This window comes from Podarcis tiliguerta (genome assembly GCF_965153285.1).
Source record: "Podarcis tiliguerta genome assembly, chromosome: 3".
Lineage (NCBI taxonomy): Eukaryota > Metazoa > Chordata > Lepidosauria > Squamata > Lacertidae > Podarcis > Podarcis tiliguerta.
Window position 1 is genome coordinate 24,437,166 of NC_139536.1, and position 24,150 is coordinate 24,461,315.

The 24,150-nt window shown below is 44.2% G+C and overlaps 1 protein-coding gene and 1 long non-coding RNA gene across 6 annotated transcripts in view; one reads left to right on the forward strand and one right to left on the reverse strand.

Moving 5' to 3' along the window:
- KCNH1 (potassium voltage-gated channel subfamily H member 1) overlaps positions 1-24,150 on the reverse strand; it is a 236,755-nt gene that overhangs the window by 34,386 nt on the left and 178,219 nt on the right. The gene's annotated exons all lie outside the window — the stretch shown is intronic.
- On the forward strand, positions 804-15,998 carry LOC310674224. 2 transcript variants are annotated; one of them, XR_014509448.1, is made up of 4 exons: positions 804-1,328; positions 9,998-10,166; positions 13,603-13,737; positions 15,714-15,998. It is a non-coding gene; the product is annotated as an uncharacterized lncRNA (long non-coding RNA). The 2 variants fall into 2 exon arrangements; XR_014509449.1 differs by having other exon boundaries at positions 9,998-10,150.

Here is a 24,150-nt window from a genome sequence, read left to right on the forward strand (position 1 = left end):
TTTAGAAAAAGGGGTTGGGGAGCGGAAAAAACCCTCAAGAATCGCAAGACATTTTTGTCTTGCGAAGCAAGCCCATAGAGAAATTCGTCCTGCGAAGCACCTCTGAAAACGGAAAACCCTTTCGTCTTGTGGGTTTTCCGTCTTGCAAGGCATTCGTCTTGCGGGGCACCACTGTACACCGAAATGTATATTTTAGGATAAAATATGTTTAGAAATGCCTAAGAAGAAGAAGAAGAAGAGTTTGGATTTGATATCCCGCCTTTCACTCCCCTTCAGGAGTCTCAAAGCGGCTAACATTCTCCTTTCCCTTCCTCCCTCACAACAAACACTCTGTGAGGTGAGTGGGGCTGAGAGACTTCAGAGAAGTGTGACTAGCCCAAGGTCACCCAGCAGCTGCATGTGGAGGAGCGGAGACGCAAACCCGGTTCCCCAGATTACGAGACTACCGCTCTTAACCACTACACCACACTGAAATTAAATCCAAAGTGAAATTAAATCCACATGTGATAAAATGCACATGTAAATATTATTCATGTTTATTTAAATGTGCATTTAAATATGGTTGGTTTTTTTGGCTTGGATTTTATTTAATTATCATCATCACAGATTATTGCAGAAACGGGATTGAACATATGCATAAACACATGTGAAATTTGCACAGACCATAAATAGACTGATCCATCCATCCATAATTGTAAGCATCTATTTTGTGAAAATTTATTTTGCAGGCTACTTAGAAGGTCTGGAAAATGTACTCCCTCCCCTTCCTCCCTCCCCTTTGATTTATGTGTACTGGCTTTTCCCCATGCCACCTGATATATGAAAATAAAAAGAGGGTTTTTAAAATTAAATATCAAAAGATGGTTAGAAGGTGGATAACTCTATATGGTACAATAATTACTTATTTGAAAAATAATTTGAAAAATATCCAGCTGGAGCTAGGAATAAAAACCTTCAAACCCCATGTGTAATCTGTGGGATGTGACATCACTGTAGCAGTCAAGTACAAAATTTCCTGTTTTCCCAGAGTGGACATACAGGGGGATGTTGCTCCAGGCAGGAGGACTTCCTGTCAGACCTGTCTGGAGCATCCTCCCCCTGCGTGTGACCTTGGGGTGATGGGAGTGACCCTGTGAGACCCTGTAAAGGGGCCAGTCACACAGCTATCTTCCTCTCTTTTGCTGCTTTCTTCTGATCTTGATGTATTTTGCTGTCTGCTGGCTCTCAGCCAGCAGCACATGGGCTTAATCCCCATATGGGATTAACTCACACTCTCTTCTGTAACTACAAGCTAAAGCCTGCCTTCAGGATCATACTGGGAACTGAATGTAAGTAAACTTCTTATCATTACTTTTAATGAAGCCTGTTGTGTCTTTATTGTTTTACGAGGGAATAAAGGGGAATTTACCAGGAACAATCGAGTCTGGACAAGCCAGACTGGATTGCTTAACTCAAGAGATTCAAACGACTCTACCAACTAGCTTCCTGCAATATACAGGGGAATGTACTCTGCTACTGACTCACTAGCGTGAGTGAGGAAGGATAATATTAAATCAATATATCCTCTCCTACTATCCACAACATTCCTACACAATCACAAGGTGAAAAGGTATCAGGAGAAGGTTCTTTCTGTCCAACATCAAGTATTCAACTAATGATACTGTCAGCTACTTTTAAAATTTTAGCCACTAATTCTTATATGAAATAGGCAAACCCTAATAATTTATTTATTTGTTTCATAAAATTTATACACCGCTCGAGTGTTAAAAACCAACCAGCCAACCAACCCTCAAAAGGGTTTACAAAGCTAAAAGAATAAAATCATGAAAAATCCACAACTGTACTGTAAAGCATACAAAAGAGATAAAAATGACCTTGACTTTCTAAGCATCTGGGTAGGCTTGTCTAAAGAGGAATGTTTTTAGCAGGCACTGAAAAAAGTGCAGTGAAGGCGCCTGCTTGGTCTCAAGAGGCAGGGAGTTCCAAGGAGAGGGGGTTCCATACTAAATTATCAATTATTCTTATTATTTATTAAATTTGTATATCGCCCTATCCCCGCAGGTCTCAGGGCAGTTACAACATAAAATCACAACATAAAAACACAAAATAACCAATAAACCCTCAAGCTCTTACAAATGCAGAACGGGTATTCTGTGGCATAAGAAACTTGCTCTTCTTGTGCATTTCCCTTTATTTGGCTACACAAATAAAAACATTAAGTTAGGCAGATAAAAAATAAAGCATGCTAGCTGAAAGCTTGCTTTTAATAAAGACATGGAATAAATGACATCCCACATCATGGATTAAGGTGTCTGGTGACAGATGTTGCATGGAGCGTGGGGAGGTGGGGGAGGGGCAGGCAATGGACCAAATGCAGGAGCATCTTTCAAAGTAAATGTACATTGGCTATCAGAACCAGAATATTGTTCTACCTCTGAAGCAAATGTACTCTAAAGTGCTATATGTTATAAAAGGTAAAGGTAAAAAAGGTAAAGGACCCCTGAATGGTTAAGTTTAGTCAAAGGGAATTATGGGGTTGTGGCGCTCATCTTGCTTTCAGGCCGAGGGAGCCGGTATTTGTCCACAGACAGCTTTCTGGGTCATGTGGCCAGCATGACTAAAACACTTCTGGCACAACAGAACACCGTGATGCAAACCAGAGCACATGGAAATGCTGTTTACCTTCCTGCCACAGCAGCAGTACCTATTCATCTACTCACACTGGTATACTTTCAAACTGCTAGGTTGGCAGGAGCTGGGCTAGAGCAACAGGAGCTCACCCTGTCACAGGGATTCGAAACGCCAACCTTCTGATCGGCAAGCCCAAGAGGCTCAGTGGTTTAGACCACAGCGCCACCCGCATCTCAAGAATATGTCATACAATAGTTTGAGCACTAATGTGGCTTCAGAAAGCACTTCGCTCTGTTATGGTTAAAACCCTGTGCTCATTTATGTCCCAATGAACCTACATTTCACTAAACATATATAAGATTAGGCTCAGAGGCAAGGAGCCATATCAGCACACACATCCTGGAAAAAAAATCACTTTACTGCACCCCTTTGGTGCGAGAAGGACTGGAAGTTTCTCCTGTATTTGCCCTGGCCACGACAGCAGCAGCACGGCACCACAAACATATACATCATAATCTCCATAGTCTGACAGGTGATTTTTGTGGCCCCTCCCTGGGCTGTGCCCACAGCGGGGGCCTGATTTGCCAACCCCTAGGAGCAACTCTGATTTCAGTTTTATTTCCAACCTTCCACCTAGCTTCAGGGTTATAGACAAGTATGATTGCTGACACCTGTTGGTTAGAAAATATAATCTGGGTAGCAGAAAGCCATCTGATAGGTGAAATGTATTTACAGAAAATGGTGATTTAATGGATCAGTTCATCCTGAGTATCTTTCCAATTTTGCTGCGATATGCTACCATCCATCACCAGGAATGTCGCTTCTTACAAAAGCATGTTTCCTTATGTAATCCCTTTGAAAGGAGATCACAGTCCAGAAAGATTCCGCTGAAAAAGAATTTGCCAAGGTAGGGCATTTAAGTCTGAGGGGCAGATGGTAGGGACACTGGATATGAAGAAAAACAAGAGAGAGAAAACTAAAGCTTCTTTATACAATGAAGTTGTATTCAGAGTAGACTCCCTGAAATTAATGGACAAAGCTACTGCCTGAAAGCTCAGCTCCAGAGGCTTAGACTTTTACAGTGCAGCATAGAGTGGCCACGTCTGATGCTTTATAGAGGACAGTCCTCTATTTGAGGAGCTGTCTGATCCAAGTCTGGTTTAAAGATTAAGAACCATAAAAAGGGGGAGCAAGGGCCTTCAGGTTTGGCACGTGGAGAGCAGACTGAGCAGGCACACAGTTTTGTTCCCCACTTTGATGAGGTAAACTGTATTTCTATTTATTGATTTCTAAATTTGTGTATATATCCTGCTATATATATTTGCTCTAAATGCCATCAATCTGTAGTTTCAGTGGTCACAGATGGTGCTGTGAACTATGGCATGATGAGAGGTGGTGTGCATGCAGTGGGGGGCAGTTAGCAGAATAAATTGGGAGGCACCACCCCTAATATACACATATACACACTGTATGCAAATCAGTGTCTTCTTCTGTCCTTTTCCATTGGTGCCTTTTCTCTTTTTAAGCAGTGCTGAAGTAGCCACTCTATTGCTGCTTGTCAAGTGTACAAGTGGAAGTTGCACAATCCAAGTGACCCATGCAGTTTTCTCTTTGAACGTGTTATGGAGCTCTGATTGTTTAGTAGTGGGTTTTGAGTGGCAAGTATGTTAACCTTTGAATTGGGACACAGTATTTTCACTTTTGTAGCCAAATGTCAAGCTACATTACATGGCCCAAGTGGCGGGGAAATGGACAGTCATTTTCAATCAAAGCTGTTTCTCATGGCAGTGTCAAAATGAAAATTAGATTTTTTTGTGGGAAGCAAATTAATGGTACAGTAGAGCATTATAAACATCTAAATGTCATTTTGGGTACACACAGACATGCCACTGCAATCTTATTTTTCCCTAGTGTAGCTCTTCTTTTATCTTCTTCAACAGTAGTTTAATTTACCTCAGGGTTTTTTCCCCCCTCAGGATTTCTGGGTCTATGTTTTGCTGTTATTCTGTTCAACCATTTCTCTCTTGCTGCACTTTCTGAAGAAATGTAATCAATCCACAAATCATTATTTTATTGATCTATAATTAATAATTTGATTTTTTTTTTTGGCATATTATGAACCTATTGTATTTCAAAAGAACTTGCCTGGATTCGCAGTCAATTAACTCTCTCCAACAAGTCAATACTAATAATTTTTCTATGATAATACTAGTTTAAAAATGACCCAAACTCAGAAGGGCTTATCTAACTCTTCTATCATGATTTCTTTGTGTCATGTTATGGCGTAGACAATAACAAAGTCAAAAGATCTCTATTCTGGAAATCCAAATGCACACAGTTCTCTAAGAGCCAGCTACCTTTTGGGTAGCTACAGAGGGGGTGGGGAGGACCTGTGGTCTTTCAGATGTTGTTGCAGTCCAACCCCTAGTAGTCCTGCTCAGTGTGCCCAATGGTCAGGGAAGATGGGAGTTGTGGTCCAGCAACATGGAGCTGAAGGAGCATCCCTCAGCTGCAGCCATTTCCAGAATCCAACTTTCTCCCTGCTTGAATCAGATGATAGTCGCCGCAAAAGTAGTACAGTGGTACCTCGGGTTACAGACGCTTCAGGTTACATACGCTTCAGGTTACAGAATCCGCTAACTGAGAAATAGTACCTCAGGTTAAGAACTTTGCTTCAGGATGAGAACAGAAATCATGCGGCGACAGCAGCGGGAGGCCCCATTAGCTAAAGTGGTGCTTCAGGTTAAGAACAGTTTCAGGTTAAGAATGGACCTCCAGAACAAATTAAGTTCTTAACCCGAGGTACCACTTTACTTGATATGACCCAAACACTTCTTCATCTCTCTGTCTTAAACAAGAGCTGCATTAACGAAGTGTGCATTTCAATCTGCTTTTAGTTTATTGTTGGTTTTAGTTATTTCTTAGATGTTTTAAATAGTGGCTTTTAACTGTTTTGACAGATAATTTTATTGTTTCATTCCTTTTGCAGACCCGTTTGGGATATTATTATTATTATTATTATTATTATTATTATTATTATTATTATTATTATTATTATTATTATTTTACCATCAGGCAGCATGCAAGATTCATGAAACAAGTTAAATAAATAAAAGCAGACCGGGTGGCTATCAGTGCTGAACTTAAAGCATCATTTAAAAAGTGACAGCTGTCTCTGTGGGGACTCATGTATCAGTGACATAATTAGATGAGAGGAATTGGAGGTTACCCCCCCCCCCTTTCTCTCACACACACATTTTCCATCTTTTAAAGCAGAAGTAATTTTAGGAGCACTTTCACATACCTTTGCTTCGTAAGATGGGACGCTTTAACAGGGCAGGTGTTTTATCAGTACCTCAGTGTAACAAAGAGTTGAAAATAGTTAATTAATCCTCACAACTCTCCCTGCCTCTTCTATTGACAAACAGTACATCAGACCCTCCAAGTGTCCCTATTTTCCAGGGACAGTCCCAGATTTACAAAAGCTGTCGCGGTTTCTGATTTGATCCCGGAATGTCCCACTTTCCTTAGGATGTCCCTGTTTTCATTGGAGGGTACGGAGTCATGTGATGCAAGGAAATAAGTAACTATACAACCTTTAGAAGACATCTGAAGGCAGCCCTGTATAGGGAAGGGTTTTTTTAACGTTTAATGTTTATTATTATTTGTATATGTTGGAAGCCCCCCAGAGGGGCTGGGGCAACCCAGTCAGGGTGGGGTATAAATAATAAAATTATTACTATTATTATTGACTAGGGTGTCCCTATTTTCATCACAGAAATGTTGGAGGGTATGGTACATAGGTGCTGTGAAGAAAACTGCAAAGGGTGACAAAGGGAGTTTTACTGGGAGATGTTGTCTTCCCGTAGAATGGGCAGTGTGCTAATGTGCACTGCTGAAATCCTTGCCCACTTCTGCTGCTGCCCCCTGCAAGGAAACAAGCTATGGTCTACCTTGCTTTGTCATCCAAACCTGGTCTTGTGGTTCATTTTTTTTTTCTCTTTCACATCTTGTGCTTTGTTCAGGTTCAGGCAAGGTAAGCAGCCAGACCATGGTTTGCAGGACAGCACAGCAGCAGCTGCAGGAGTTGGAGAGGAGCAAAGCACCCACAATTTCACATCAAACCATAGTTTATTTTTGCTACAGTTTAATGTGATGTGCGGGACGCGGGTGGCACTGTGGGTAAAAGCCTCAGTGCCTAGGGCTTGCCGATCGAAAGGTCGGTGGTTCGAATCCCCGCGGCGGGGTGCGCTCCCGTTGTTCGGTCCCAACGCCTGCCAACCTAGCAGTTCGAAAGCACCCCTGGATGCAAGTAGATAAATAGGGACCGCTTACTAGCGGGAAGGTAAACGGTGTTTCCGTGTGCGGCTCTGGCTCGCCAGAGCAGCGATGTCACGCTGGCCACGTGACCCGGAAGTGTCTTCGGACAGCGCTGGCCCTTGGCCTCTTTGAGTGAGATGGGCGCACAACCCTAGAGTCTGTCAAGACTGGCCCGTACGGGCAGGGGTACCTTTACCTTTACCTTTAATGTGATGTGCAAACCAGGCCACTGGCTGTATGTGTCTGATCAATTTACCAGTTTACCAGCTCCTCAAAGTGTGGTATGCTCAAAAGAAAGACATGTTTCTTTTTTGGGGGGGGGGGATAAACCTTCTCACCTCCCCCGACCCAAGTAAAGAAAGCAGGAATGGGTAATACACAAATAATTCGCCTCCAGCAACAATGCCAGATGAGGCACATATTCAAGTGGAGAACAAATGGCTTAAAGCTTTCTTGCTTGATAAATGATGTAAAACTCCTTTTGTTTTCCATAGTGTTATCTACCTTCTCAGTGCCAAACCAGAGTTTAGCAAAAGGGATGGGAGCACTATGTAATATCTGTAAATCCTTCTTTTGCTGCTCAGTGATAATGGCTCCTGGATACATTCATCAAAGGAGTCTGCAACAGACAGTACTTGATGGAATCAAATGCTCATCCTCCAACCATTTTTTGACATTGTGCTGGCCCAGAGATACACTTCACCTAAAAGTATAAATTAGCAAGGCGTGCTTTGAGTTTGACGCCAAATCCATTGTCTGTGCACACAAATCTCTTCCAGTTAGCCAACAAAAGAAATGGTTCCAGTCGCTAATTGCAGATTACTGCAAGTAGCAACATTTTCCAGAACTATTGTTCTACAGCCAATATTTATATCTTACAATTTGAATTTTTCTGTTGCGCAGTGAAGGGATTTCAATACAAAGGCTGTTGGAAGCAGCCTGTGACTATGTGCTGATAATGGTGGCGAAGAAAAATTACTTTTCTGTGGTGGGCTGTGGCTGGCTGAGCCCTCTTATTAGAACAAAAGAGTCTAGCTAGATCAGACCAAGAGTTCATCTTGTCTAGGATTGTGTTTCCCACAATGACCAGCTGGTTGCTTTTTTGAGGCAGGGGTGATGGCTGTAGTCTTCCCCTGTGCTTATCCACAATTTTGCTTTTGGTACCTCAATAGGTATGTTGGAGAATTCCAATGACCACAGAAATGGGAGCAAACATTGCCAATAATATTTCCTTATTCATCCTCTGTCTGGAATGGAAATCAATCCAGTCAATGCAAATGCAACGAGTATTTGCTGTTGTTGCTGCTTTCAGTCAGCAAACGATACACAACTAATTATTACCCTCCTCATTTGCACTGGGTTTCCTTTGCACTGAAATGAATGAGGTGGAGTAACATAATGACAATGCCGTTACATGATTTAAACAATTAATTACAGAAGTTATGCAGCTGCCACACTGGACAGCAAGACAAAAAATCATGTTTTAGGCAGAAGACGAATTGCAGCAGAACAGAATCAGTGCTGTGTTCAATGAACAAAGGGCAAAGCAGAATAAAGTGCCTTCTTACATCCCAGTACCTGATATACACCAACAGCATTTGTAACTTTCTGTTTTTGAACTGTCAAATTGTTATAACTGCCTCCAATAAGAAATCCTATACAGTGGTACCTCGGGTTAAGTACTTAATTCGTTCCGGAGGTCCGTTCTTAACCTGAAACTGTTCTTAACCTGAAGCACCACTTTAGCTAATGGGGCCTCCTGCTGCTGCCGCAGCACGATTTCTGTTCTCATCCTGAAGCAAAGTTCTTAACCCAAGGTAATATTTCTGGGTTAGCAGAGTCTATAACCTGAAGCGTCTGTAACCTGAGGTACCACTGTAAACGCAACAAACACCTGATCTTTCCTATAACGAATAACAGCAGATAGTATCTTTCCTATGACTCCATGAATGTGCGTAATCCTCTTCAAGGATCTGTGGCCATGATAACATCTTGTGGCAATGAGTTTCTTTTTAAAAGTTCTTTCCTTCCAATGAGGCTGTCAGTATTCCAGATGTCTCTCCCCTGCCAAGAATGAGGCAAGCTGACGGTTTAATTGCACTTAGATTTATTAGTATTTACGCAGTAGTTACATGCCAAGCACACAGTTCTAGTCCTCCTGGGAAGAAGTTGACGTGACTGAAGGGCGGGCTCTTTGCCAACAGGATATCCTCCATCGGGCGCCCCGCCTCCTGTTGGCCTGATGCCAAGCCTGGGCTCTGCCCCTTCTGCAAGCCTGTGGGGACTCCCCCCTCCCTCGAATCAGTCTCCACCCTCCTCAGAGTGATGTCTAAAGGCTGAAGTTCCTCTGAAGCCTGGCCTGTCTCCGTCTGACCTACATTATCTTGGGACTTTACAGCCTGCATTCCTGGACGGGATAGGAAGGAATCAAGCCTCTATTTCCCCCAGTCTGCCACCCCTCCCCCTCAGAGTCCTCACTGTTGCTCTGGGAGAGGCTGGGCAAGACCTCAATTCAAATCCCCACTCCTCTAGAAGCTCATTGGCTGACTTTGAGCCAACCACTGTCAGGGACTGGGCAGAGGAGGAACGGTGGAGACCGCCTCCCCAGCTTGACCCTTCCAGGGAGGAGGAAAAAGAAGATGGTTCAGAATTACAACAAGGGTTTGAGGGAGGTCACAGCTCAGAGGCAGATGACGGGGGAAGTTGGGAAATAATGGGAGAGGAGGAGGAGGAAGAAGAAGAAGCACCATGGGGGGCAACAGCTGATGGACACAGTGTCTTTAGAAAGCATTCCAGATCACACACCCCTCTCCCAGAACCCAGCGAGCCTTGAAAGTAGGAGAGCAAAGAACTCAAAGACAGAGGGCACGTAGCAGCACCCGTAGGAGAGACGAAGAGATTGACAAATGAGGAAGTGAGAGAGACTGGGGGGAGGTGGAGATTCACTTGGGACAATGCCGTTATCCAAGAGCATGGGTTCTATAGCCTCTCTCTGTAAATACTAAATAAAAAGTGGAAGGTAAGAAACATTTCCTTGTCTTTGTAGGTTCTTGGGCTGGGAGTCGCAGGCAGCAGCCTGACGGCCACCATTCTTGCAAGGATGTTGTGATAAGGGTGAGGAGGCCACAGTGACTGCCTTGAGCTCCGCAGAGGAAGGGAAGGATAAATAAGCCATAAAGAATAACCCTGCTAGTTCCCTGTGAGTGGTTGCCAAGGTAACTGAGGAAGGATATGTGCATGTATAAACATCAAGGGGTCCTATATATTAGATATCCATGCTCAAGTCACATATCCCTTTGTTGAGTTGAGAGCATCACGGCACAGTTATTACGAAGTTTTCTTTAAAAAAAAACACAACCAAAAACCAAACCTATCAAACTTTATTATGCAGTCGTGGCTTGTTAATAAAAATAATAATAATAAAAGCCACTCTAAAAATATGAATTCATTGAGGGCTTTTTTCCAGTTTAATTTCTCCTTTATCCATGTGGAGCTCTTTTGAATCTTAACCCTCTTCTCAGGATCCTAAATTGATGCTCCTATCTTTTTAAAGGTCATCTTCTCTTATTGTAATTAGTTTCCCAGACTTCTCTGCCAGACTTTCATCTCCCTGTGGATAAAGGCAATGCGACCAGTTCCCTTGCGCTGGGCACTGGGCCTAGGGGGCGCTGCAGGGCATCACAACTATGATGTAGTGACCTGAGCAAACGGAAGGTGAGGGGCAGGAGGCCCCGAAATTTGGCCTCAGACAGGACCAAATTGAAATTTGAAAGACCAACGTCTGCCCCTGCCTTCCCTCAACCATCTCTCACACACACTCTCCCGAATCCTTGGGGACACACTCCCTGTCCCTTCCATTCTCTCAAGCTCGATTCCCCTTCCTTTTTAGTTTTCCTCCCTCTTGCATGATACTAGAACTCATGGAGGTCGAACAAAGCTGAACACTGGAAGATTCAAGAGAGATGAAATGAAGTTCCTCTTCACACAGGGCATAGTTAACCCTTGGAGCTCGCTCTCACAGAAGACAGTGGTGGCCTCCAAGTTGGATGGCTTTAAAATTGAAATACTTTATTGTCACTTGTACAACTTGTATACAGTGAGATTACATGAGCACCCCCCACTCAACTCTCTTAGTCTTAATTCCCCTCGTTTACTGACACACACCAACCAAACCCAAAAATCAGTTGCCCTGTTCTTATCTTTTCATTCAGCAGCCTAACAGCCCACAGATAGAAGCTGTTCTTTATCCTGTTGGTGCAACTAATCATGCTTCTATATCTTCTGCCTGAGGGCAGGAGATCAAGAAAGTGCCGGCCAGGGTGTGAATCATGCCTGATAATTTTCCTCACTCTCCTGAGGCAACGTTCTACTGCTATTTCATCCAGCAGATTTACGGGACAGCCCATAATATCTTGTGCCGTATTCACCACCCTCTGTAGGCATTTCCTATCAGATGAGGTCAAACCAGCGTACCACACTGTGATGCACTATGAAAGGACACTTTCTATTGTTGACCGCTAGAAGGAGATCATCAAATGTTGATTGACATCGTTCTTCCGCAATTCTCTGAGGAGATGGAGTCTCTGTTGGGCTTTCTTAAAAGAGGATTAGACAAATTCATGGAGGAGAGATCAATCGATGGCTGCTAGCCATGATGCCTATGCTCTGTCTCCACAGATGGAGGCAGCAATGCTTCTGAATACCAGTTGCTGGAAACCAAAGGAGGGGAGAGTCCTCTTGTACTTGAGGTCCTGCTGGCAGGCTTCCCAGAGGCATTTGGTTGGCCTTGTGAGAACAGGATGCTGGACTAGATGGACCTGATCCAGAGTTTAATCTCCATATCCTAACACATTCTTCCCCTCTCATTTTCACCAAGTTTGTATATTATCTGCCAAGTGATTTCCCCCAGATTATGACGCTTTCTTCATATTTGTGGCTGCATCTTATATAGTACATGCTCCTAGAAACAGAATAAAATTAAAATCTAACCCATAGCTGTCAACTTACAGATTTGAAAATAAGGGACCAGCAGCCTTGAAAATAAGAGACCAGCAGCCAAAATAAGGGACCTGCAGCCTCACCTGTTCCAGGCACTCCAGTCTTCCTGTCCTCCTGGTCAAACTCATGCTGGGTAGCTTCAAGAACACTGTCCAACCAACTTTGTAACCAGAGGTTCAACTGAATAGAATCTGAATCACATGCACCTCAAGGCCTATGCAGTCTCAACTTAAAATGGCTCCCCAGCCTGGCTTTGCACTGCAAAGTTTGCAGCAGCACGTGCAACAAAATGGTGTCCAGCATTCAAAAACCTCCTCAGCTTGCATTAACTAGCCACACACAAGGCATGCAAGCTCCACTCCCAGTCGTTCTTAGACTTCTTATTGGGTGAGCAACACAGCCAAGCAACACAGTTGAAGCCTTCCTCCTCCCTGGCCGGCAGGGAGGGAGGGAGAGGAGCTGCTTCCTTTGAAATTTAAGGGACATCATTTAAGGGACATTTAAGGGACATCCATCAATAAGGGACAGCAGTGGGGCATGGCGCTGGAATAAGGGACTGTCCCTTCAAATAAGGGACACTTGACAGCTATGATCTAACCTCATCCTAATATCTTTATTAAAACAACAACTTTATTTTCCATTATGAATGGCAAGTCGATTGTTTCTCCCCCTTTCTTGCATTAATAGCCAGGAAGTGGTTTTAACCCAGAATGTTCTGAACTGCCCTACAGGTCTTTGCAATTGCCAACTCCTGCAATTTCTTCCTTTGGAATTTCTTAAAAGCTCATGTTTTCCTGTACCTGCTTCTGCGCTCCCTGATTCCCATCATACTTGAATTGAATTTTATTATTACGGTCACAGACCAGTTCCGGCTCAGTTACAATATCAGGAAAATCATAAAACACAACAGGAATACACCATCCTCCTATTAGACTCACACTATTCATTTCACTTCCACTCCCTATTTCAAGTGAAAGCTTTGTGTACACCTTAACAGAAGCCTCACATAATCCTGATCCTGATTAGACGTAGCACTGCTTCAGTATGGGAATGCTCCCAGTAGTATTTGTTCACTTTCTTTCAGTTTTTAAATAACTAGCAAATCCGAAGGTCTTCAAGAGATGGATGGCCAGCCTATTAGCTAGGAAACACCAGTTTCTGTGGCCTACAATGCAAGGGGTCGATGAGGCAGATGACAGATGATTGGCAAACAGGAGGGAGCCTTTCTGTAGAAGAGAATGAATGAGACTTGAACTCACATCATTAAGGGCTTACAATCCTCCCTTATATCCCAGAATCTGGTCCATTAGTCTGGGAAATCAAAGGCAGTCAGATGTGAAATGGCTTCATGATACCTTTTGGCTAGGGGTGTGCGTATTATGACAGGATGGCAACAGTGCCTATGTTCTCTTTCTTTTTGCACTTGCTTTCCCTTCAAGCGAATGTGTTTGGAAATTGGGTATTCATCTTTTGTAGCTGTCGGTCCCAGCACCCTGTACCTTTTGATTTTGCTGTCAGACGAGAGACCGGCATTGCCGCTGCCGATCTAAAAGCACCCAGAAAGATAAATAATGAAGTTCTAATTACAAAACACTTTGAAATGTTTTTGGCAGCAGCAAACTCGGCTATGCTGACTGTTCTCTATTATTGCAGATATTCCATGTATAGCGTTGAGATCCCACTGAGATGAACGACACATCTCTAATTGGTTTTAATGGTTGGGGATTGGAGTTCTACGGGCTGCCATCCAGAACACTGTGATGGCATATGAGCCGCGCATAATGGCAGGTAATTCCATTATCTCCATGGAACTGTTTGCAAGAAGAGTACGCCTTATCAAACTGGACTGTGGGCGTCTCATATATTATTTCTGACACATTGGTATCATGCCAATCTTCTGTGGAGTTCAAGGCTGATCCCACTTTATCGCAATGGACCCATGAGGTAGATTAGTTGAGAGATTGTGGCCGTGCTCAGGGATCATGCTCTCTGAGCCTCCAATCTTTAGTCTGGATTATTTGAGATGCAACTCCTTCTCCCGGCACACTCGAAGTAGAGCAGAACACTTCCTGCTTTGTTTGCTGTGACTGGGAAAATTTGATACGAGTGATCCTTCTGAAACAGGATGCAAATTGTGTTTTGATCAGGAATTCTCTATTGAGCAGGGCATGCAAGGGGAAGGGGATGGAAAAAGTGGGGAAATGGCGCGCACACACACATGCCTTATTCCCAATCCTTCATCCATGGTTGGATGGGGAACTTGTGAAGTTGCTGGACTCCAACTCCCATCAGCCCCAGCTAGCATAGCCAGTGCTGGATTTACATATAAGCTAAACAAGCTATAGCTTAGGGTCCCACTCTCTTGGGGCCCCCCAAAAAAATGCAAAGGAAAAAAACTGGATGTACATTTCCAGAATATAAAATAAAAAACAAAATAAAAACCCCTACATGCAGCAACAGTGTATTGTGCTGTGTAGGCTCCTATGATGTAAGTAACGGGCCTTGCCTGCTAGCCTGCTCCCTAAAATATCACTGGTTTGCTCATTTCTGTATATAGGGTGCCTACATTCTGCATGTGCTAATGGCTTTTGATACCTATTAGGTCCATAAATTACCATATAGCATATATTCAACACAAAAAAACAGCGACAATTTGTTGTTGACAAAGGACAGCTGGACATATAAAGGGCACCATTACCTTCAGTAGCTTAGGGCCTCATCAAACCTACGTAAATCTGGCCCCTTTTTTGGAAAACAAGAGAATGTGATATCTGAGTACGGTCATTGACTTGCCCAAGGCCACACATGGCTGAGCAGGAATTTGAACCTCAGTCACCTAATCCAAATCCACTTCTCTATCCAGTACACATTGGTTCTTTTCCGCTTCACAGTGCTTGTTAAACACAGGAGGAAGGCAGGTATAATCACAGTCATTCACACCATGGCATGAGACTGGGTTCCTCTTGGCTTCACAGTTTGCATGGCGGATGTGCATTCTATCATGATGGACACTGGCCTTTGTTCCTTTTCAAACAGACTGTCCACCTCTTAAATTTATCCGTATGTGTATTCAGAAACATCATTGAAATACTGCTTTGGCATATGTGTGTTTTGAGCGGAGAGGAGTATTGGTGGAGACTGACCATTTGGTGCCACCCATAACTGTTTTTTGCTGCAAACCTGCAGTTCCATTTACTGCCACCCGCACTCCCCATCTCAGCCTTGGAAAGAAAAGGTCAGCAAAGTGATTGCAATTATAAAGGAACAGGAGATGTGCCAAATGCCTATCATTGCTTTTTGTAGCTCGCCTCTTTGGTGAACTTTAGATATGTAAAGGTGAAGCTTTTAGTTGGGGGATTATGAAACTCTCACATCACAGCTGGGGAGGGTCGAGGACTTGGAGGAATCCACTGCTTTGATTTAATATTCTGTTGCATCCTGTTATATCTAATTAACTCCCCAAATTCATCTAGATGCAGGTACATGCATCACAGCAGGTTCGATGTGACAGCATTGGAGATGACAAGATGCTCCCCTTTGAAATGATGGGATGCTTTTAGGCCGAAAACTGAGAGCTGCAAATGGCTTTAATGACCTGTGAAAAAGGCAGGATCTGGGATGCACTTTAAAAAAACAACAGAGCCAAGCGCCTCTAAGGCAAAGGAGGTCCTGGCATTGTCTATTGACCAAAATCATCTACATTTGCTATGCCTAATCAGTTCTTTTACCGTTTTATCTTTGGGTTCTCTCCATGTGCTAACTAGTCACTAGCCAATTTGTAAAGAAAAAGAATCAGCCGCAGAGCAGAAGACATTAGGATTGCCTGCATATATATTCAGAGCATTTACACAGCCTTTCTGTAAAAGGGACTTTCTACAGGAGCCCAGATTGTATATTCAACAACTGTTCAAGGACAAGGCTACAGCAAGCAATTACTGAAAGTAAGCAACATGAGCGGCAGGCGGGGAGAATTACACCACCTTTCCCTGATGCTCTTCCAAACTGCTGTTTAGAATGTCAATAAACCCTATTAGCTCTGTTCCCCAAAATTCCTCTCCCAAGCATTTTATAAATGTAATGGGCAGCAAGGTGAGAAAATTGTACGTCTACTATCTTGGCCACTTAATGCAGCAGTTCAGTGGCCAGTCAGATTATCATGGATGTGACAAGACTGCACTCCACTTTCCAGCGCTTGCAAAATGGGAGCCCCTACTGGCAATGCCAGCCTGTTTCCTTCAGGTTACTGTGGGAGACTGCTAATGTATTCTGCTGTACGGATGCAGCATTTAGATGGCAATCCTTAAAGGGACTGTCAAGAAATAATCCTCAGATTCTGAAACAGGCTGCTTTTCCCTGTGGATATTTTAATAGTGGCTCAAGAGTTTTCTTTCTGCTGGTGAACGTGTGTTTGCCATCTATTTTTGCTTCTTTGTGCACGAACTGGTCATCGCCCCAAACTTGGATTTTTAATGCTTTTAAGGAAAATTGGGGCTTCCACCTGCAATATTAACAATCAAGCATGTTAACAAGGAATATAAGGGCAGAGGATGCAATTAAAGGAATTAAGGTAGGTAATAAAGCCTACAAATTGAAAGCGTTCACAGATGACTTAGTTATCATGGTGGAAGATCCAAAAGATTCTTTGTCGGAAGCATTAAGGAAAAAAAAAATTCAGTCTAGTATAGATTTTAAATTAAATAAAGATCAAACCTATCCATTCTTAAGGAAATCAGCCCTGAATGCTCACTGGAAGGACAGATCCTGAAGCTGAGGCTCCAGTACTTTGGCCACCTCATGAGAAGAGAAGGCTCCCTGGAAAGACCCTGATGTTGGGAAAGATTGAGGGCACAAGGAGAAGGGGACGACAGAGGACAAGATGGTTGGACAGTGGCAGGAAGGTAAAGGGTGTTTCCGCGTGCTGCTCTGGTTCACCAGAAGCGGCTTAGTCATGCTGGCCACATGACCCGGAAGCTGTACGCCGGCTCCCTCAGCCAATAAAGCAAGATGAGCGCCGCAACCCCAGAGTCGGCCACGACTGGACCTAATGGTCAGGGGTCCCTTTACCTTTAAGCAATACACAAATGAATCAAAAATCTAATTGGGCCAGGTTTTCCAGACACACACATGAATTTGCAATGGCCACATCTTATGTGTTTGCTGCTGGAAGTCCTGTTACAATACCACAGTTTCTCTCAGCAAGAATTACATTAGTGTTTTCCCTAAATGGGTGCATATGGGTGTGTAAAGATGCATTTAGAATCCAAGTATATATAATGCCCACGTTGCATGTTTGCTGTAATATAGTATTGGTGTTTCCTGCCACAATCGTGGTGTGTGCAGTTGCCTTAATAGAGCCATCAATCTTGTCATTTAACCTTCACACACCCACTTCCCAGTTGCTTTGATACAGCAAACCACTTCCTACAGTAAACCACTGCAGGAAGCCTTCCTCTGTTTGCAAGATCTCCAGTGCTCATTTTCTTTGCACATGGTGGGCTTTCTAGGGATGAAATGGGAGAACCCCAGACAGACAGCTTTTAAAAGAACTGAATATTGTAACCGTAACTGGGCTCCCACTGATATTTGCTCAGGGCACCTCAGTGGATTTCATTTGCTGAATCAGCACTCTGAATGATGTGCACTTTGAAGGCCAAGCATGAGTCTCTTCCTAATTGCTAACCCCATTTGAGTGTTTCAAGGTGCAGGAGATTACCTTTCTCCTTTCCTTTTCTGAGTTTTGAGATTACAGGTTTCTCCGTTACAAAACAAGCTCTTGTGTATTAAACCCTGAGGTCCTTTGACAAGATAACTGCCTCGTATTGCTTTCTGTCGGCTGCCTGACTTCTCCCTCTGAAGAAGAAGCCTGGAACCTATGAGAGTTGCTGCTGCATCAACATTAATCTGAAAAGGTGTTGTTTGATTCCTAGTAACCGTAACCAAACATTGACACTGCTATCGCAGGGTACTTGGGCAGGACATGATTTCAGACAATGCAGGGAAATGCAATTGATCCATGATATTAAGAGTGCTGCAATCTGTCACATCCCTTGGGCTTGTCTCCCCATCTTTCCCCCAATGTCTGCATAAAAAGCAATGTTTGCAAAGGGGCACTTCTGTGTGAGCACTTGCTCATGTGTAGGATAGATCTTTCTGATGCCAGCCTCAATGGGCAGTGGCATAGTCTCACTGCCCTCTTCTCTATGTCAAACTTTTATGCCTGGGGCATGTCATAAGGGGTACTTGTGGACAGGTGTCAGGAATTCAGCCTACACTTGAGTAGGACCCTGGCAGAGACACATGCCCAACTGGCATGTTCTCTCCCTCCTGGTCTTTCATTCAGGAGCTTCAAAAGCTTTCTTCTGCCGGAACATCACAGCGACTGATGCCAACTGACACCAACACACTTAGGGATCTGCAGGGTTTGTGCACCTTGCGTGACAGACCTCAGCAACTCAGCATTTTGGCTAATCTACTTTATTTACATATAAACACACACGGAGCACTGCAACATGGCTCCCTCTCTCTCTAGCATCAGACAGCAAAGAGAGAAAGAAAAAAGGACAATAGTCCCACTTCACGGAATACAGTAACACAAACATTCTGTCTTCATCACTTCCCACTCTGTGGAGTCAAAACATATACCGTCATGTGAAAGACAACAATCCCATGACTGCAATCATGGAGCAGGAATTCTAACATCAGGTAGTATGGGTTGCCGGTGCCTGGGGCAGGACAAGTGTTGCACCCCCTGGTGGACTGGGCAGGAGTCAGCCCAGTGTCTAATCAATGGAGTCTCTCCTTGCAAATTAGCCCCAACCTGAGAGCAGAGCTAAGGCAGAGAAATGTGAAGCCAGGAACACCACTGTGTCACCTCACCCTCCTATCCTTGCAGCGATGTGCTCTGGGCAACACACGTGGCTCCAGCAGTGCCTTCCCACTTTCCTCTCCCTCTGTCCTTGGTGGGTAGTGGTGGTGGCGGCAGCAGCGCTCTCCTCTTTCCCTCCCAGGGGAAGGGCGCACGTGTTGACCACAAGAAGGAAGCGCTATCGCTACCCCAGTCCCAATGGCCCCATGCAGCTTGCCTCCTTGCTGTTCCAGCCTCAATGAGGGAGCCTGGGGGGGGGCACCTGGTTGCACCCCCTCATAAATTTGCACCTGGAGCCACAGCCCCCCTAGCCCACACACTGCTTGTGGAGTGTTGGCAAATCCCATTGCAAAATATCGCAAGTGTTGTTATGATTTTATTGACATACCATTGAAAGACTATTCCTGTAGTGAAGATCACTACCCTGCAGTTGAAGTGCAGAACTATAGTTCATGCCAGACTGACTGTGGCTTCAGGTATTCCCTGCTCTTCCCACATATACCTGATGTTATCCTTGTAAGTGAGCATACACAGAAGTAGCTGGTGTGCTATTCTGTTACCACTGATTTGCTTCAGAATTGAAGGAATGCTATAGATAGGAACATAGGAATATGCTGCCTTATGCTGAGGCAGACATTGGTCCACCTTGCTCACTCCTGTCTACACTGGCAGAGGCTGTCCAGGGTTTCCTCCCAGCCACACATGGAGACACAGGGGGTAAACCTGGGACCTTCTGCATGCAAAGTAGATGCTCTAACCACTGAGTGGCACTCCGTTCCCTCCAAGCTCATAAAAATGCCCCCGCCTTCTTTTGATGCTACAATGAGTGTCGTTGGCGATAAAGAGCAGCAAGAACAGAACATTCTTTTCTTATTTGAAGAGTATCAGACATCTTGCTATGCATATATGATGCGCCCCAGGCAATCTCAAAGGAAATCTAATCATCCAGCATCCTTTTAACATCTGGACTAGAAGGGCAATCGCTACCCACTCTGGTCAGTGACAGCTATAAATCCCAGGACTGAAGGGTGACAACAATGAAGCAAAAATATATCTGACAACTTGCACTCACGCAAGAAACTCCACTACAGAGGTTAACTGCTTAGGAGATGCTGCATCTGGCATAAGAGATGTTTGGCATCATGAACCTTCCCTCCCTGATATTGTATGACAGCAGTAGCATTGAGACACTGCAAGATAAGGAAGTGATGCTTCCTTGGCTTTTAGCTGCTGCTGTCCCTCATTTTTAAACCCACACCAATTGGAAATAAAGCAGTATGACTGTTTCCAAACCATTTGCAGGTGCAAACAGCAATAAAAGTGATACCACGTATGACTGCCCCAATAGCATCATGAGCACAAATCATCATGAATGTGTAATATATGGGAAATCAACATTTTACCTTAACTCATGGGAAGTACTTCCATGAAAAGACATGCCCTCTTTACAACTAGGCAAATCCACATGGATATATTAAAGTAATAAAACACTTACATTAATGAAAATAACATTAAAAATGCATTATTTGAGAGGAAACTGCTTTGCAAAAAAAATGTGTATATTAGGCAGCATTGCATACAAAAGCAGGTATAAAAGGAGAAATTCACAGTAAATGGCATGAAGACTTTGTTGAAAAATGGAGGAACTGAATTTAAGACAGGAAAGCTGAATATTTGCCCACCCCTCCCAGAACCACAAGCCCCTCTATGAGTGTGGAACTGTGTGTTTCTTTGGATCCTAGTTGAAACATGTAGCCAAGTCCTTGGTCATATCAGAAACTAAGATGGCAGACTAAGGCCACACTTCTACTCGTCCCATCGATTTCCCTCAGGAAAATCTGCTGTTTGCTGCTGAACTGGAACAAACATTAATTGGTTTTTCTGTGGATTGACATTTGTTCTGATTCAGCAGTAAACAGTGGTGTGTTTTTTTTCTGAGGGAAATGGCAGGACAAACAAAAAACTTCTCAGATCCGTGGCTAGAAAGTAAGGGACAAGCAGAAAACCTCTCGGACCCAGTGGAAATGTAGACAAGGCCTAAGGCCCAAACTAAGCACAGCACTAAATGCACCACATCAAGTTTCATGTACATTTTCCTCTATACTTTAAATGCCAGTGGCCTGGGGTCCTGACAGGAACAGGACCAGGGTTTGGTGGGAAAGTGTTAACTCTTTCCATTATTCTAGCAATAAATAAATAATAATAATAAATCGTCCCTAGCTACTCTCTGGCTTAGAAACTCTAATTTATGTTAATGGCAGCTTCTCTTCTGAGAGAAGTGATTTTCATTGTGATCATGAGATTAGGATGGAGCAGGGGAGGTGGGAAAGGTTAAAATTCCCTTTCTATGCACTGTGGTCATGGTGCTAACCAGGATACCAGCAACTGGTATTAAAAATATTCTTTAAGAAACCAATCAAACTTCACTCTGACATATTAACCACCAGGCAACGCCTGCCCAAAGATAATCAAAGATAATCTGCCAGCAATCCCTGCTGATTTCAGTGGGATTTAAGAATGCATTGTTCTCTGTACTTGAAACTGCTGACAAACATTCCTTTACTTCCTCCGCTGACCTTTCACCAGCTCGATAGTCAGTTTCAACGACTTGCTGTAAACCTGCATAATCAATAGAAAGCTGCTTGAATTATGCCGAATCAGAGGCTGGTGATTTTCTTTCCAGGAGGTGTTCTGGCTCCTAACCAAAGGCTACCAAGACCAATGGTGAACTTAAATGCTCTGCCCAGTAAATCAAAAATTATGGATGTGTGTAGGGATATCGTGGAGTGAGGAGTGGGGTCCGGAGGGAGCACACTCCCCACCAGCAAGCAGCCACAGTCTGCCTGCACGTGTGACCCTGGGGTGCGGGGTACATCCCCCCCCTCAGCCACAGCTGTCTGGTACATCGTTCCCTCGGCAGTGGCGTAGCGTGGGGGTGCAGGGGGGGCCGGCCGCACCGGGCGCAACATCTGGGGGATAGGGTTAGGGGGCGCAAATCCACGGGTTAGTGGGCGCAAATTACTTGCCTTGCCCTGGGTGCTGACAACCCACGCTACGCCACTGTCCCTCGGTCTGACCTTTTGCGGTCTTAGCAGTCAGTGGTGTCCTGTCTGTAACCTTTGTCCCTGAGACCTTTTGTCTCCTTCGTCATACACTGTGCAAGGGGGAAATGACGCTGTGGAAACAGGTGCCAAAATAACTTTGTACCACCCCACGATCTCGGGACGGAAGATGTGTAAAGGTCACAGCCCAAAATGTATCTGCCTAGCTTGCATATGTGTCTCAATAAAAGGAGTCTCCACAGAACTGGTCAGCAGCTCGCTTCAGTCCACCTGTGCGCAGCTCACATGATGATCAACTCCTGTCTTGTGCCTTCACCCTCAGATGTGCTTTTTTTTAAAAAAAAAGTCCTTGTGAAAATCAACATTTTAGTGTGCATTTTTCCTAACATATTCATTTTGATATTCAATTTTGCCCAACGTTCATATTTTTACAAACAACTGTCCTCAACATAATGCATTTTTGCACATTAAAGGTAAAGGGACCCCTGACCACTGGGTCCAGTCGTGACCGACTCTGGGGTTGCGGCACTCATCTCGCTTTATTGGCAGAGGGAGCCGGCGTACAGCTTCCAGGTCATGTGGCCAGCATGACTGAGCCGCTTCTGGAGAACCAGAGCAGCGCACGGAAACGCCGTTTACCTTCCCGCCGGAGCGGTACCTATTAATCTACTTGCACTTTGACGTGCTTTCACACTGCTAGGTTGGCAGGAGCAGGGACCGAGCAACCGGAGCTCACCCCGTAGTGGGGATTCGAACTGCAGACCTTCTGATCGGCAAGTCCTAGGCTCTGTGGTTTAACCCACAGTGCCACCCACGTCCCTTTTCACTAATTACTAAAGTAATTGCACATTACTTTTCACTAATACATGCATGTTCATGCACACAACTTCCACGTAGTATTTGCATTTGTGTGCACATTTGTTGGTTGGAGAATCAAATCAGAAAATTTTGGAGGTGTGAAATTTGAAGGCGTATTTTGAAGCTATGTTTTGGTTTGTGTATTGTTTCAGAAAGTACGGATTTGGTATGCTTGTATTTAAATGCAAAATAGATCAAATCCCTTCCCTACCCCGATACTCAGCTTTGAGTTAACTGCCAGCGCTTCATAGCACAGCTGGGGAAAAGTCTCCTCCTAAAACATCCCTCTCCCCTATGAGAATTGGAGCGCTCCTTTTGACAGCTGCTAATACGCTGCAACATTTTGTTGCAGGTCTCCACCTGTCATTCTACTGTAAAGAAACTTGCTCCTCGGTGCAGATACTGTTTATCTGCACTTCGAGACGTTTGCCTTGGAGACATACTGTACAAGGCATCAAGCCTTGAAATCGGGAGATGTTTTATAGAGCTGCTTCTTCTCGAAAGCTCCTTGCCTGCAGCTGTCTTCACGTTGCTGTTTCAGTGAAGCGGAGCATGCGAACGCCAACCTCTTTCTGCCATTTCTAACCTTCAGAAGTCAGATCTGAATGCAGTCGGCATCCAGACTCGCTGCACGTGGCTTGCCTGACTGCTGACAGTTCTCAACGGGTTATAGTGGTAGTCTTTGGCCAAACTTGAAAAAACCTGTGACGTTAATGGATGTTTAACAGCTGGATAGGGTTTACTGACTGTGAGTCACTTTATTCAATGATGTTTTAAACAAAACCCAAAATGCCATTGTGTTTCAATTCACTGTTAAGTGCCACTGCCCACAGCATTTCATCCCAAAACTTTTCATACTTTGCAAAAGCATTAATATCATTCTGACCCAGCAATTTGTCATAGGAGCAGGGGTTTCAATGTACTTCTGCGGCTCCTTTGATTCACACATGGAGATTCGCAGTCTGAAAGAACTGCCCTGTTGATTTCACTCAAGGGGGACTTGGGGGCTATGCATCTTTAGTGAGGGTTCAGGTGAAGTCAATTATGAGCATCTGTGGGAACACGGAAGGGGCAAATAGTTTCCCGCCTCCAGGACATCTGCATCATATAACCTTTGCTATCATCTCCTTGTTGCCTGAGCCCTGGACACTCATTTCTGTTCAGAAAGCACCAAGCAAACCGCATTCTGTACCAGCTGAAGTTTCCAGCCTTATGTATGGGGGAAATAGGTTGGGCTTTCTCTACAACAGACATGTCCAATGAGTCAATCACGATCGACCAGTTGATCCTGGGACGAATTCTGGTTGAACACCACCTGCCCTCTACTGAAGACGTATCTGAGCAGCCACCGCCTCGTCTTGAGCTCCTCTCAGCAGGAGGGGCTGTTTTAACGCTGCAAACACACCCACCCCTACC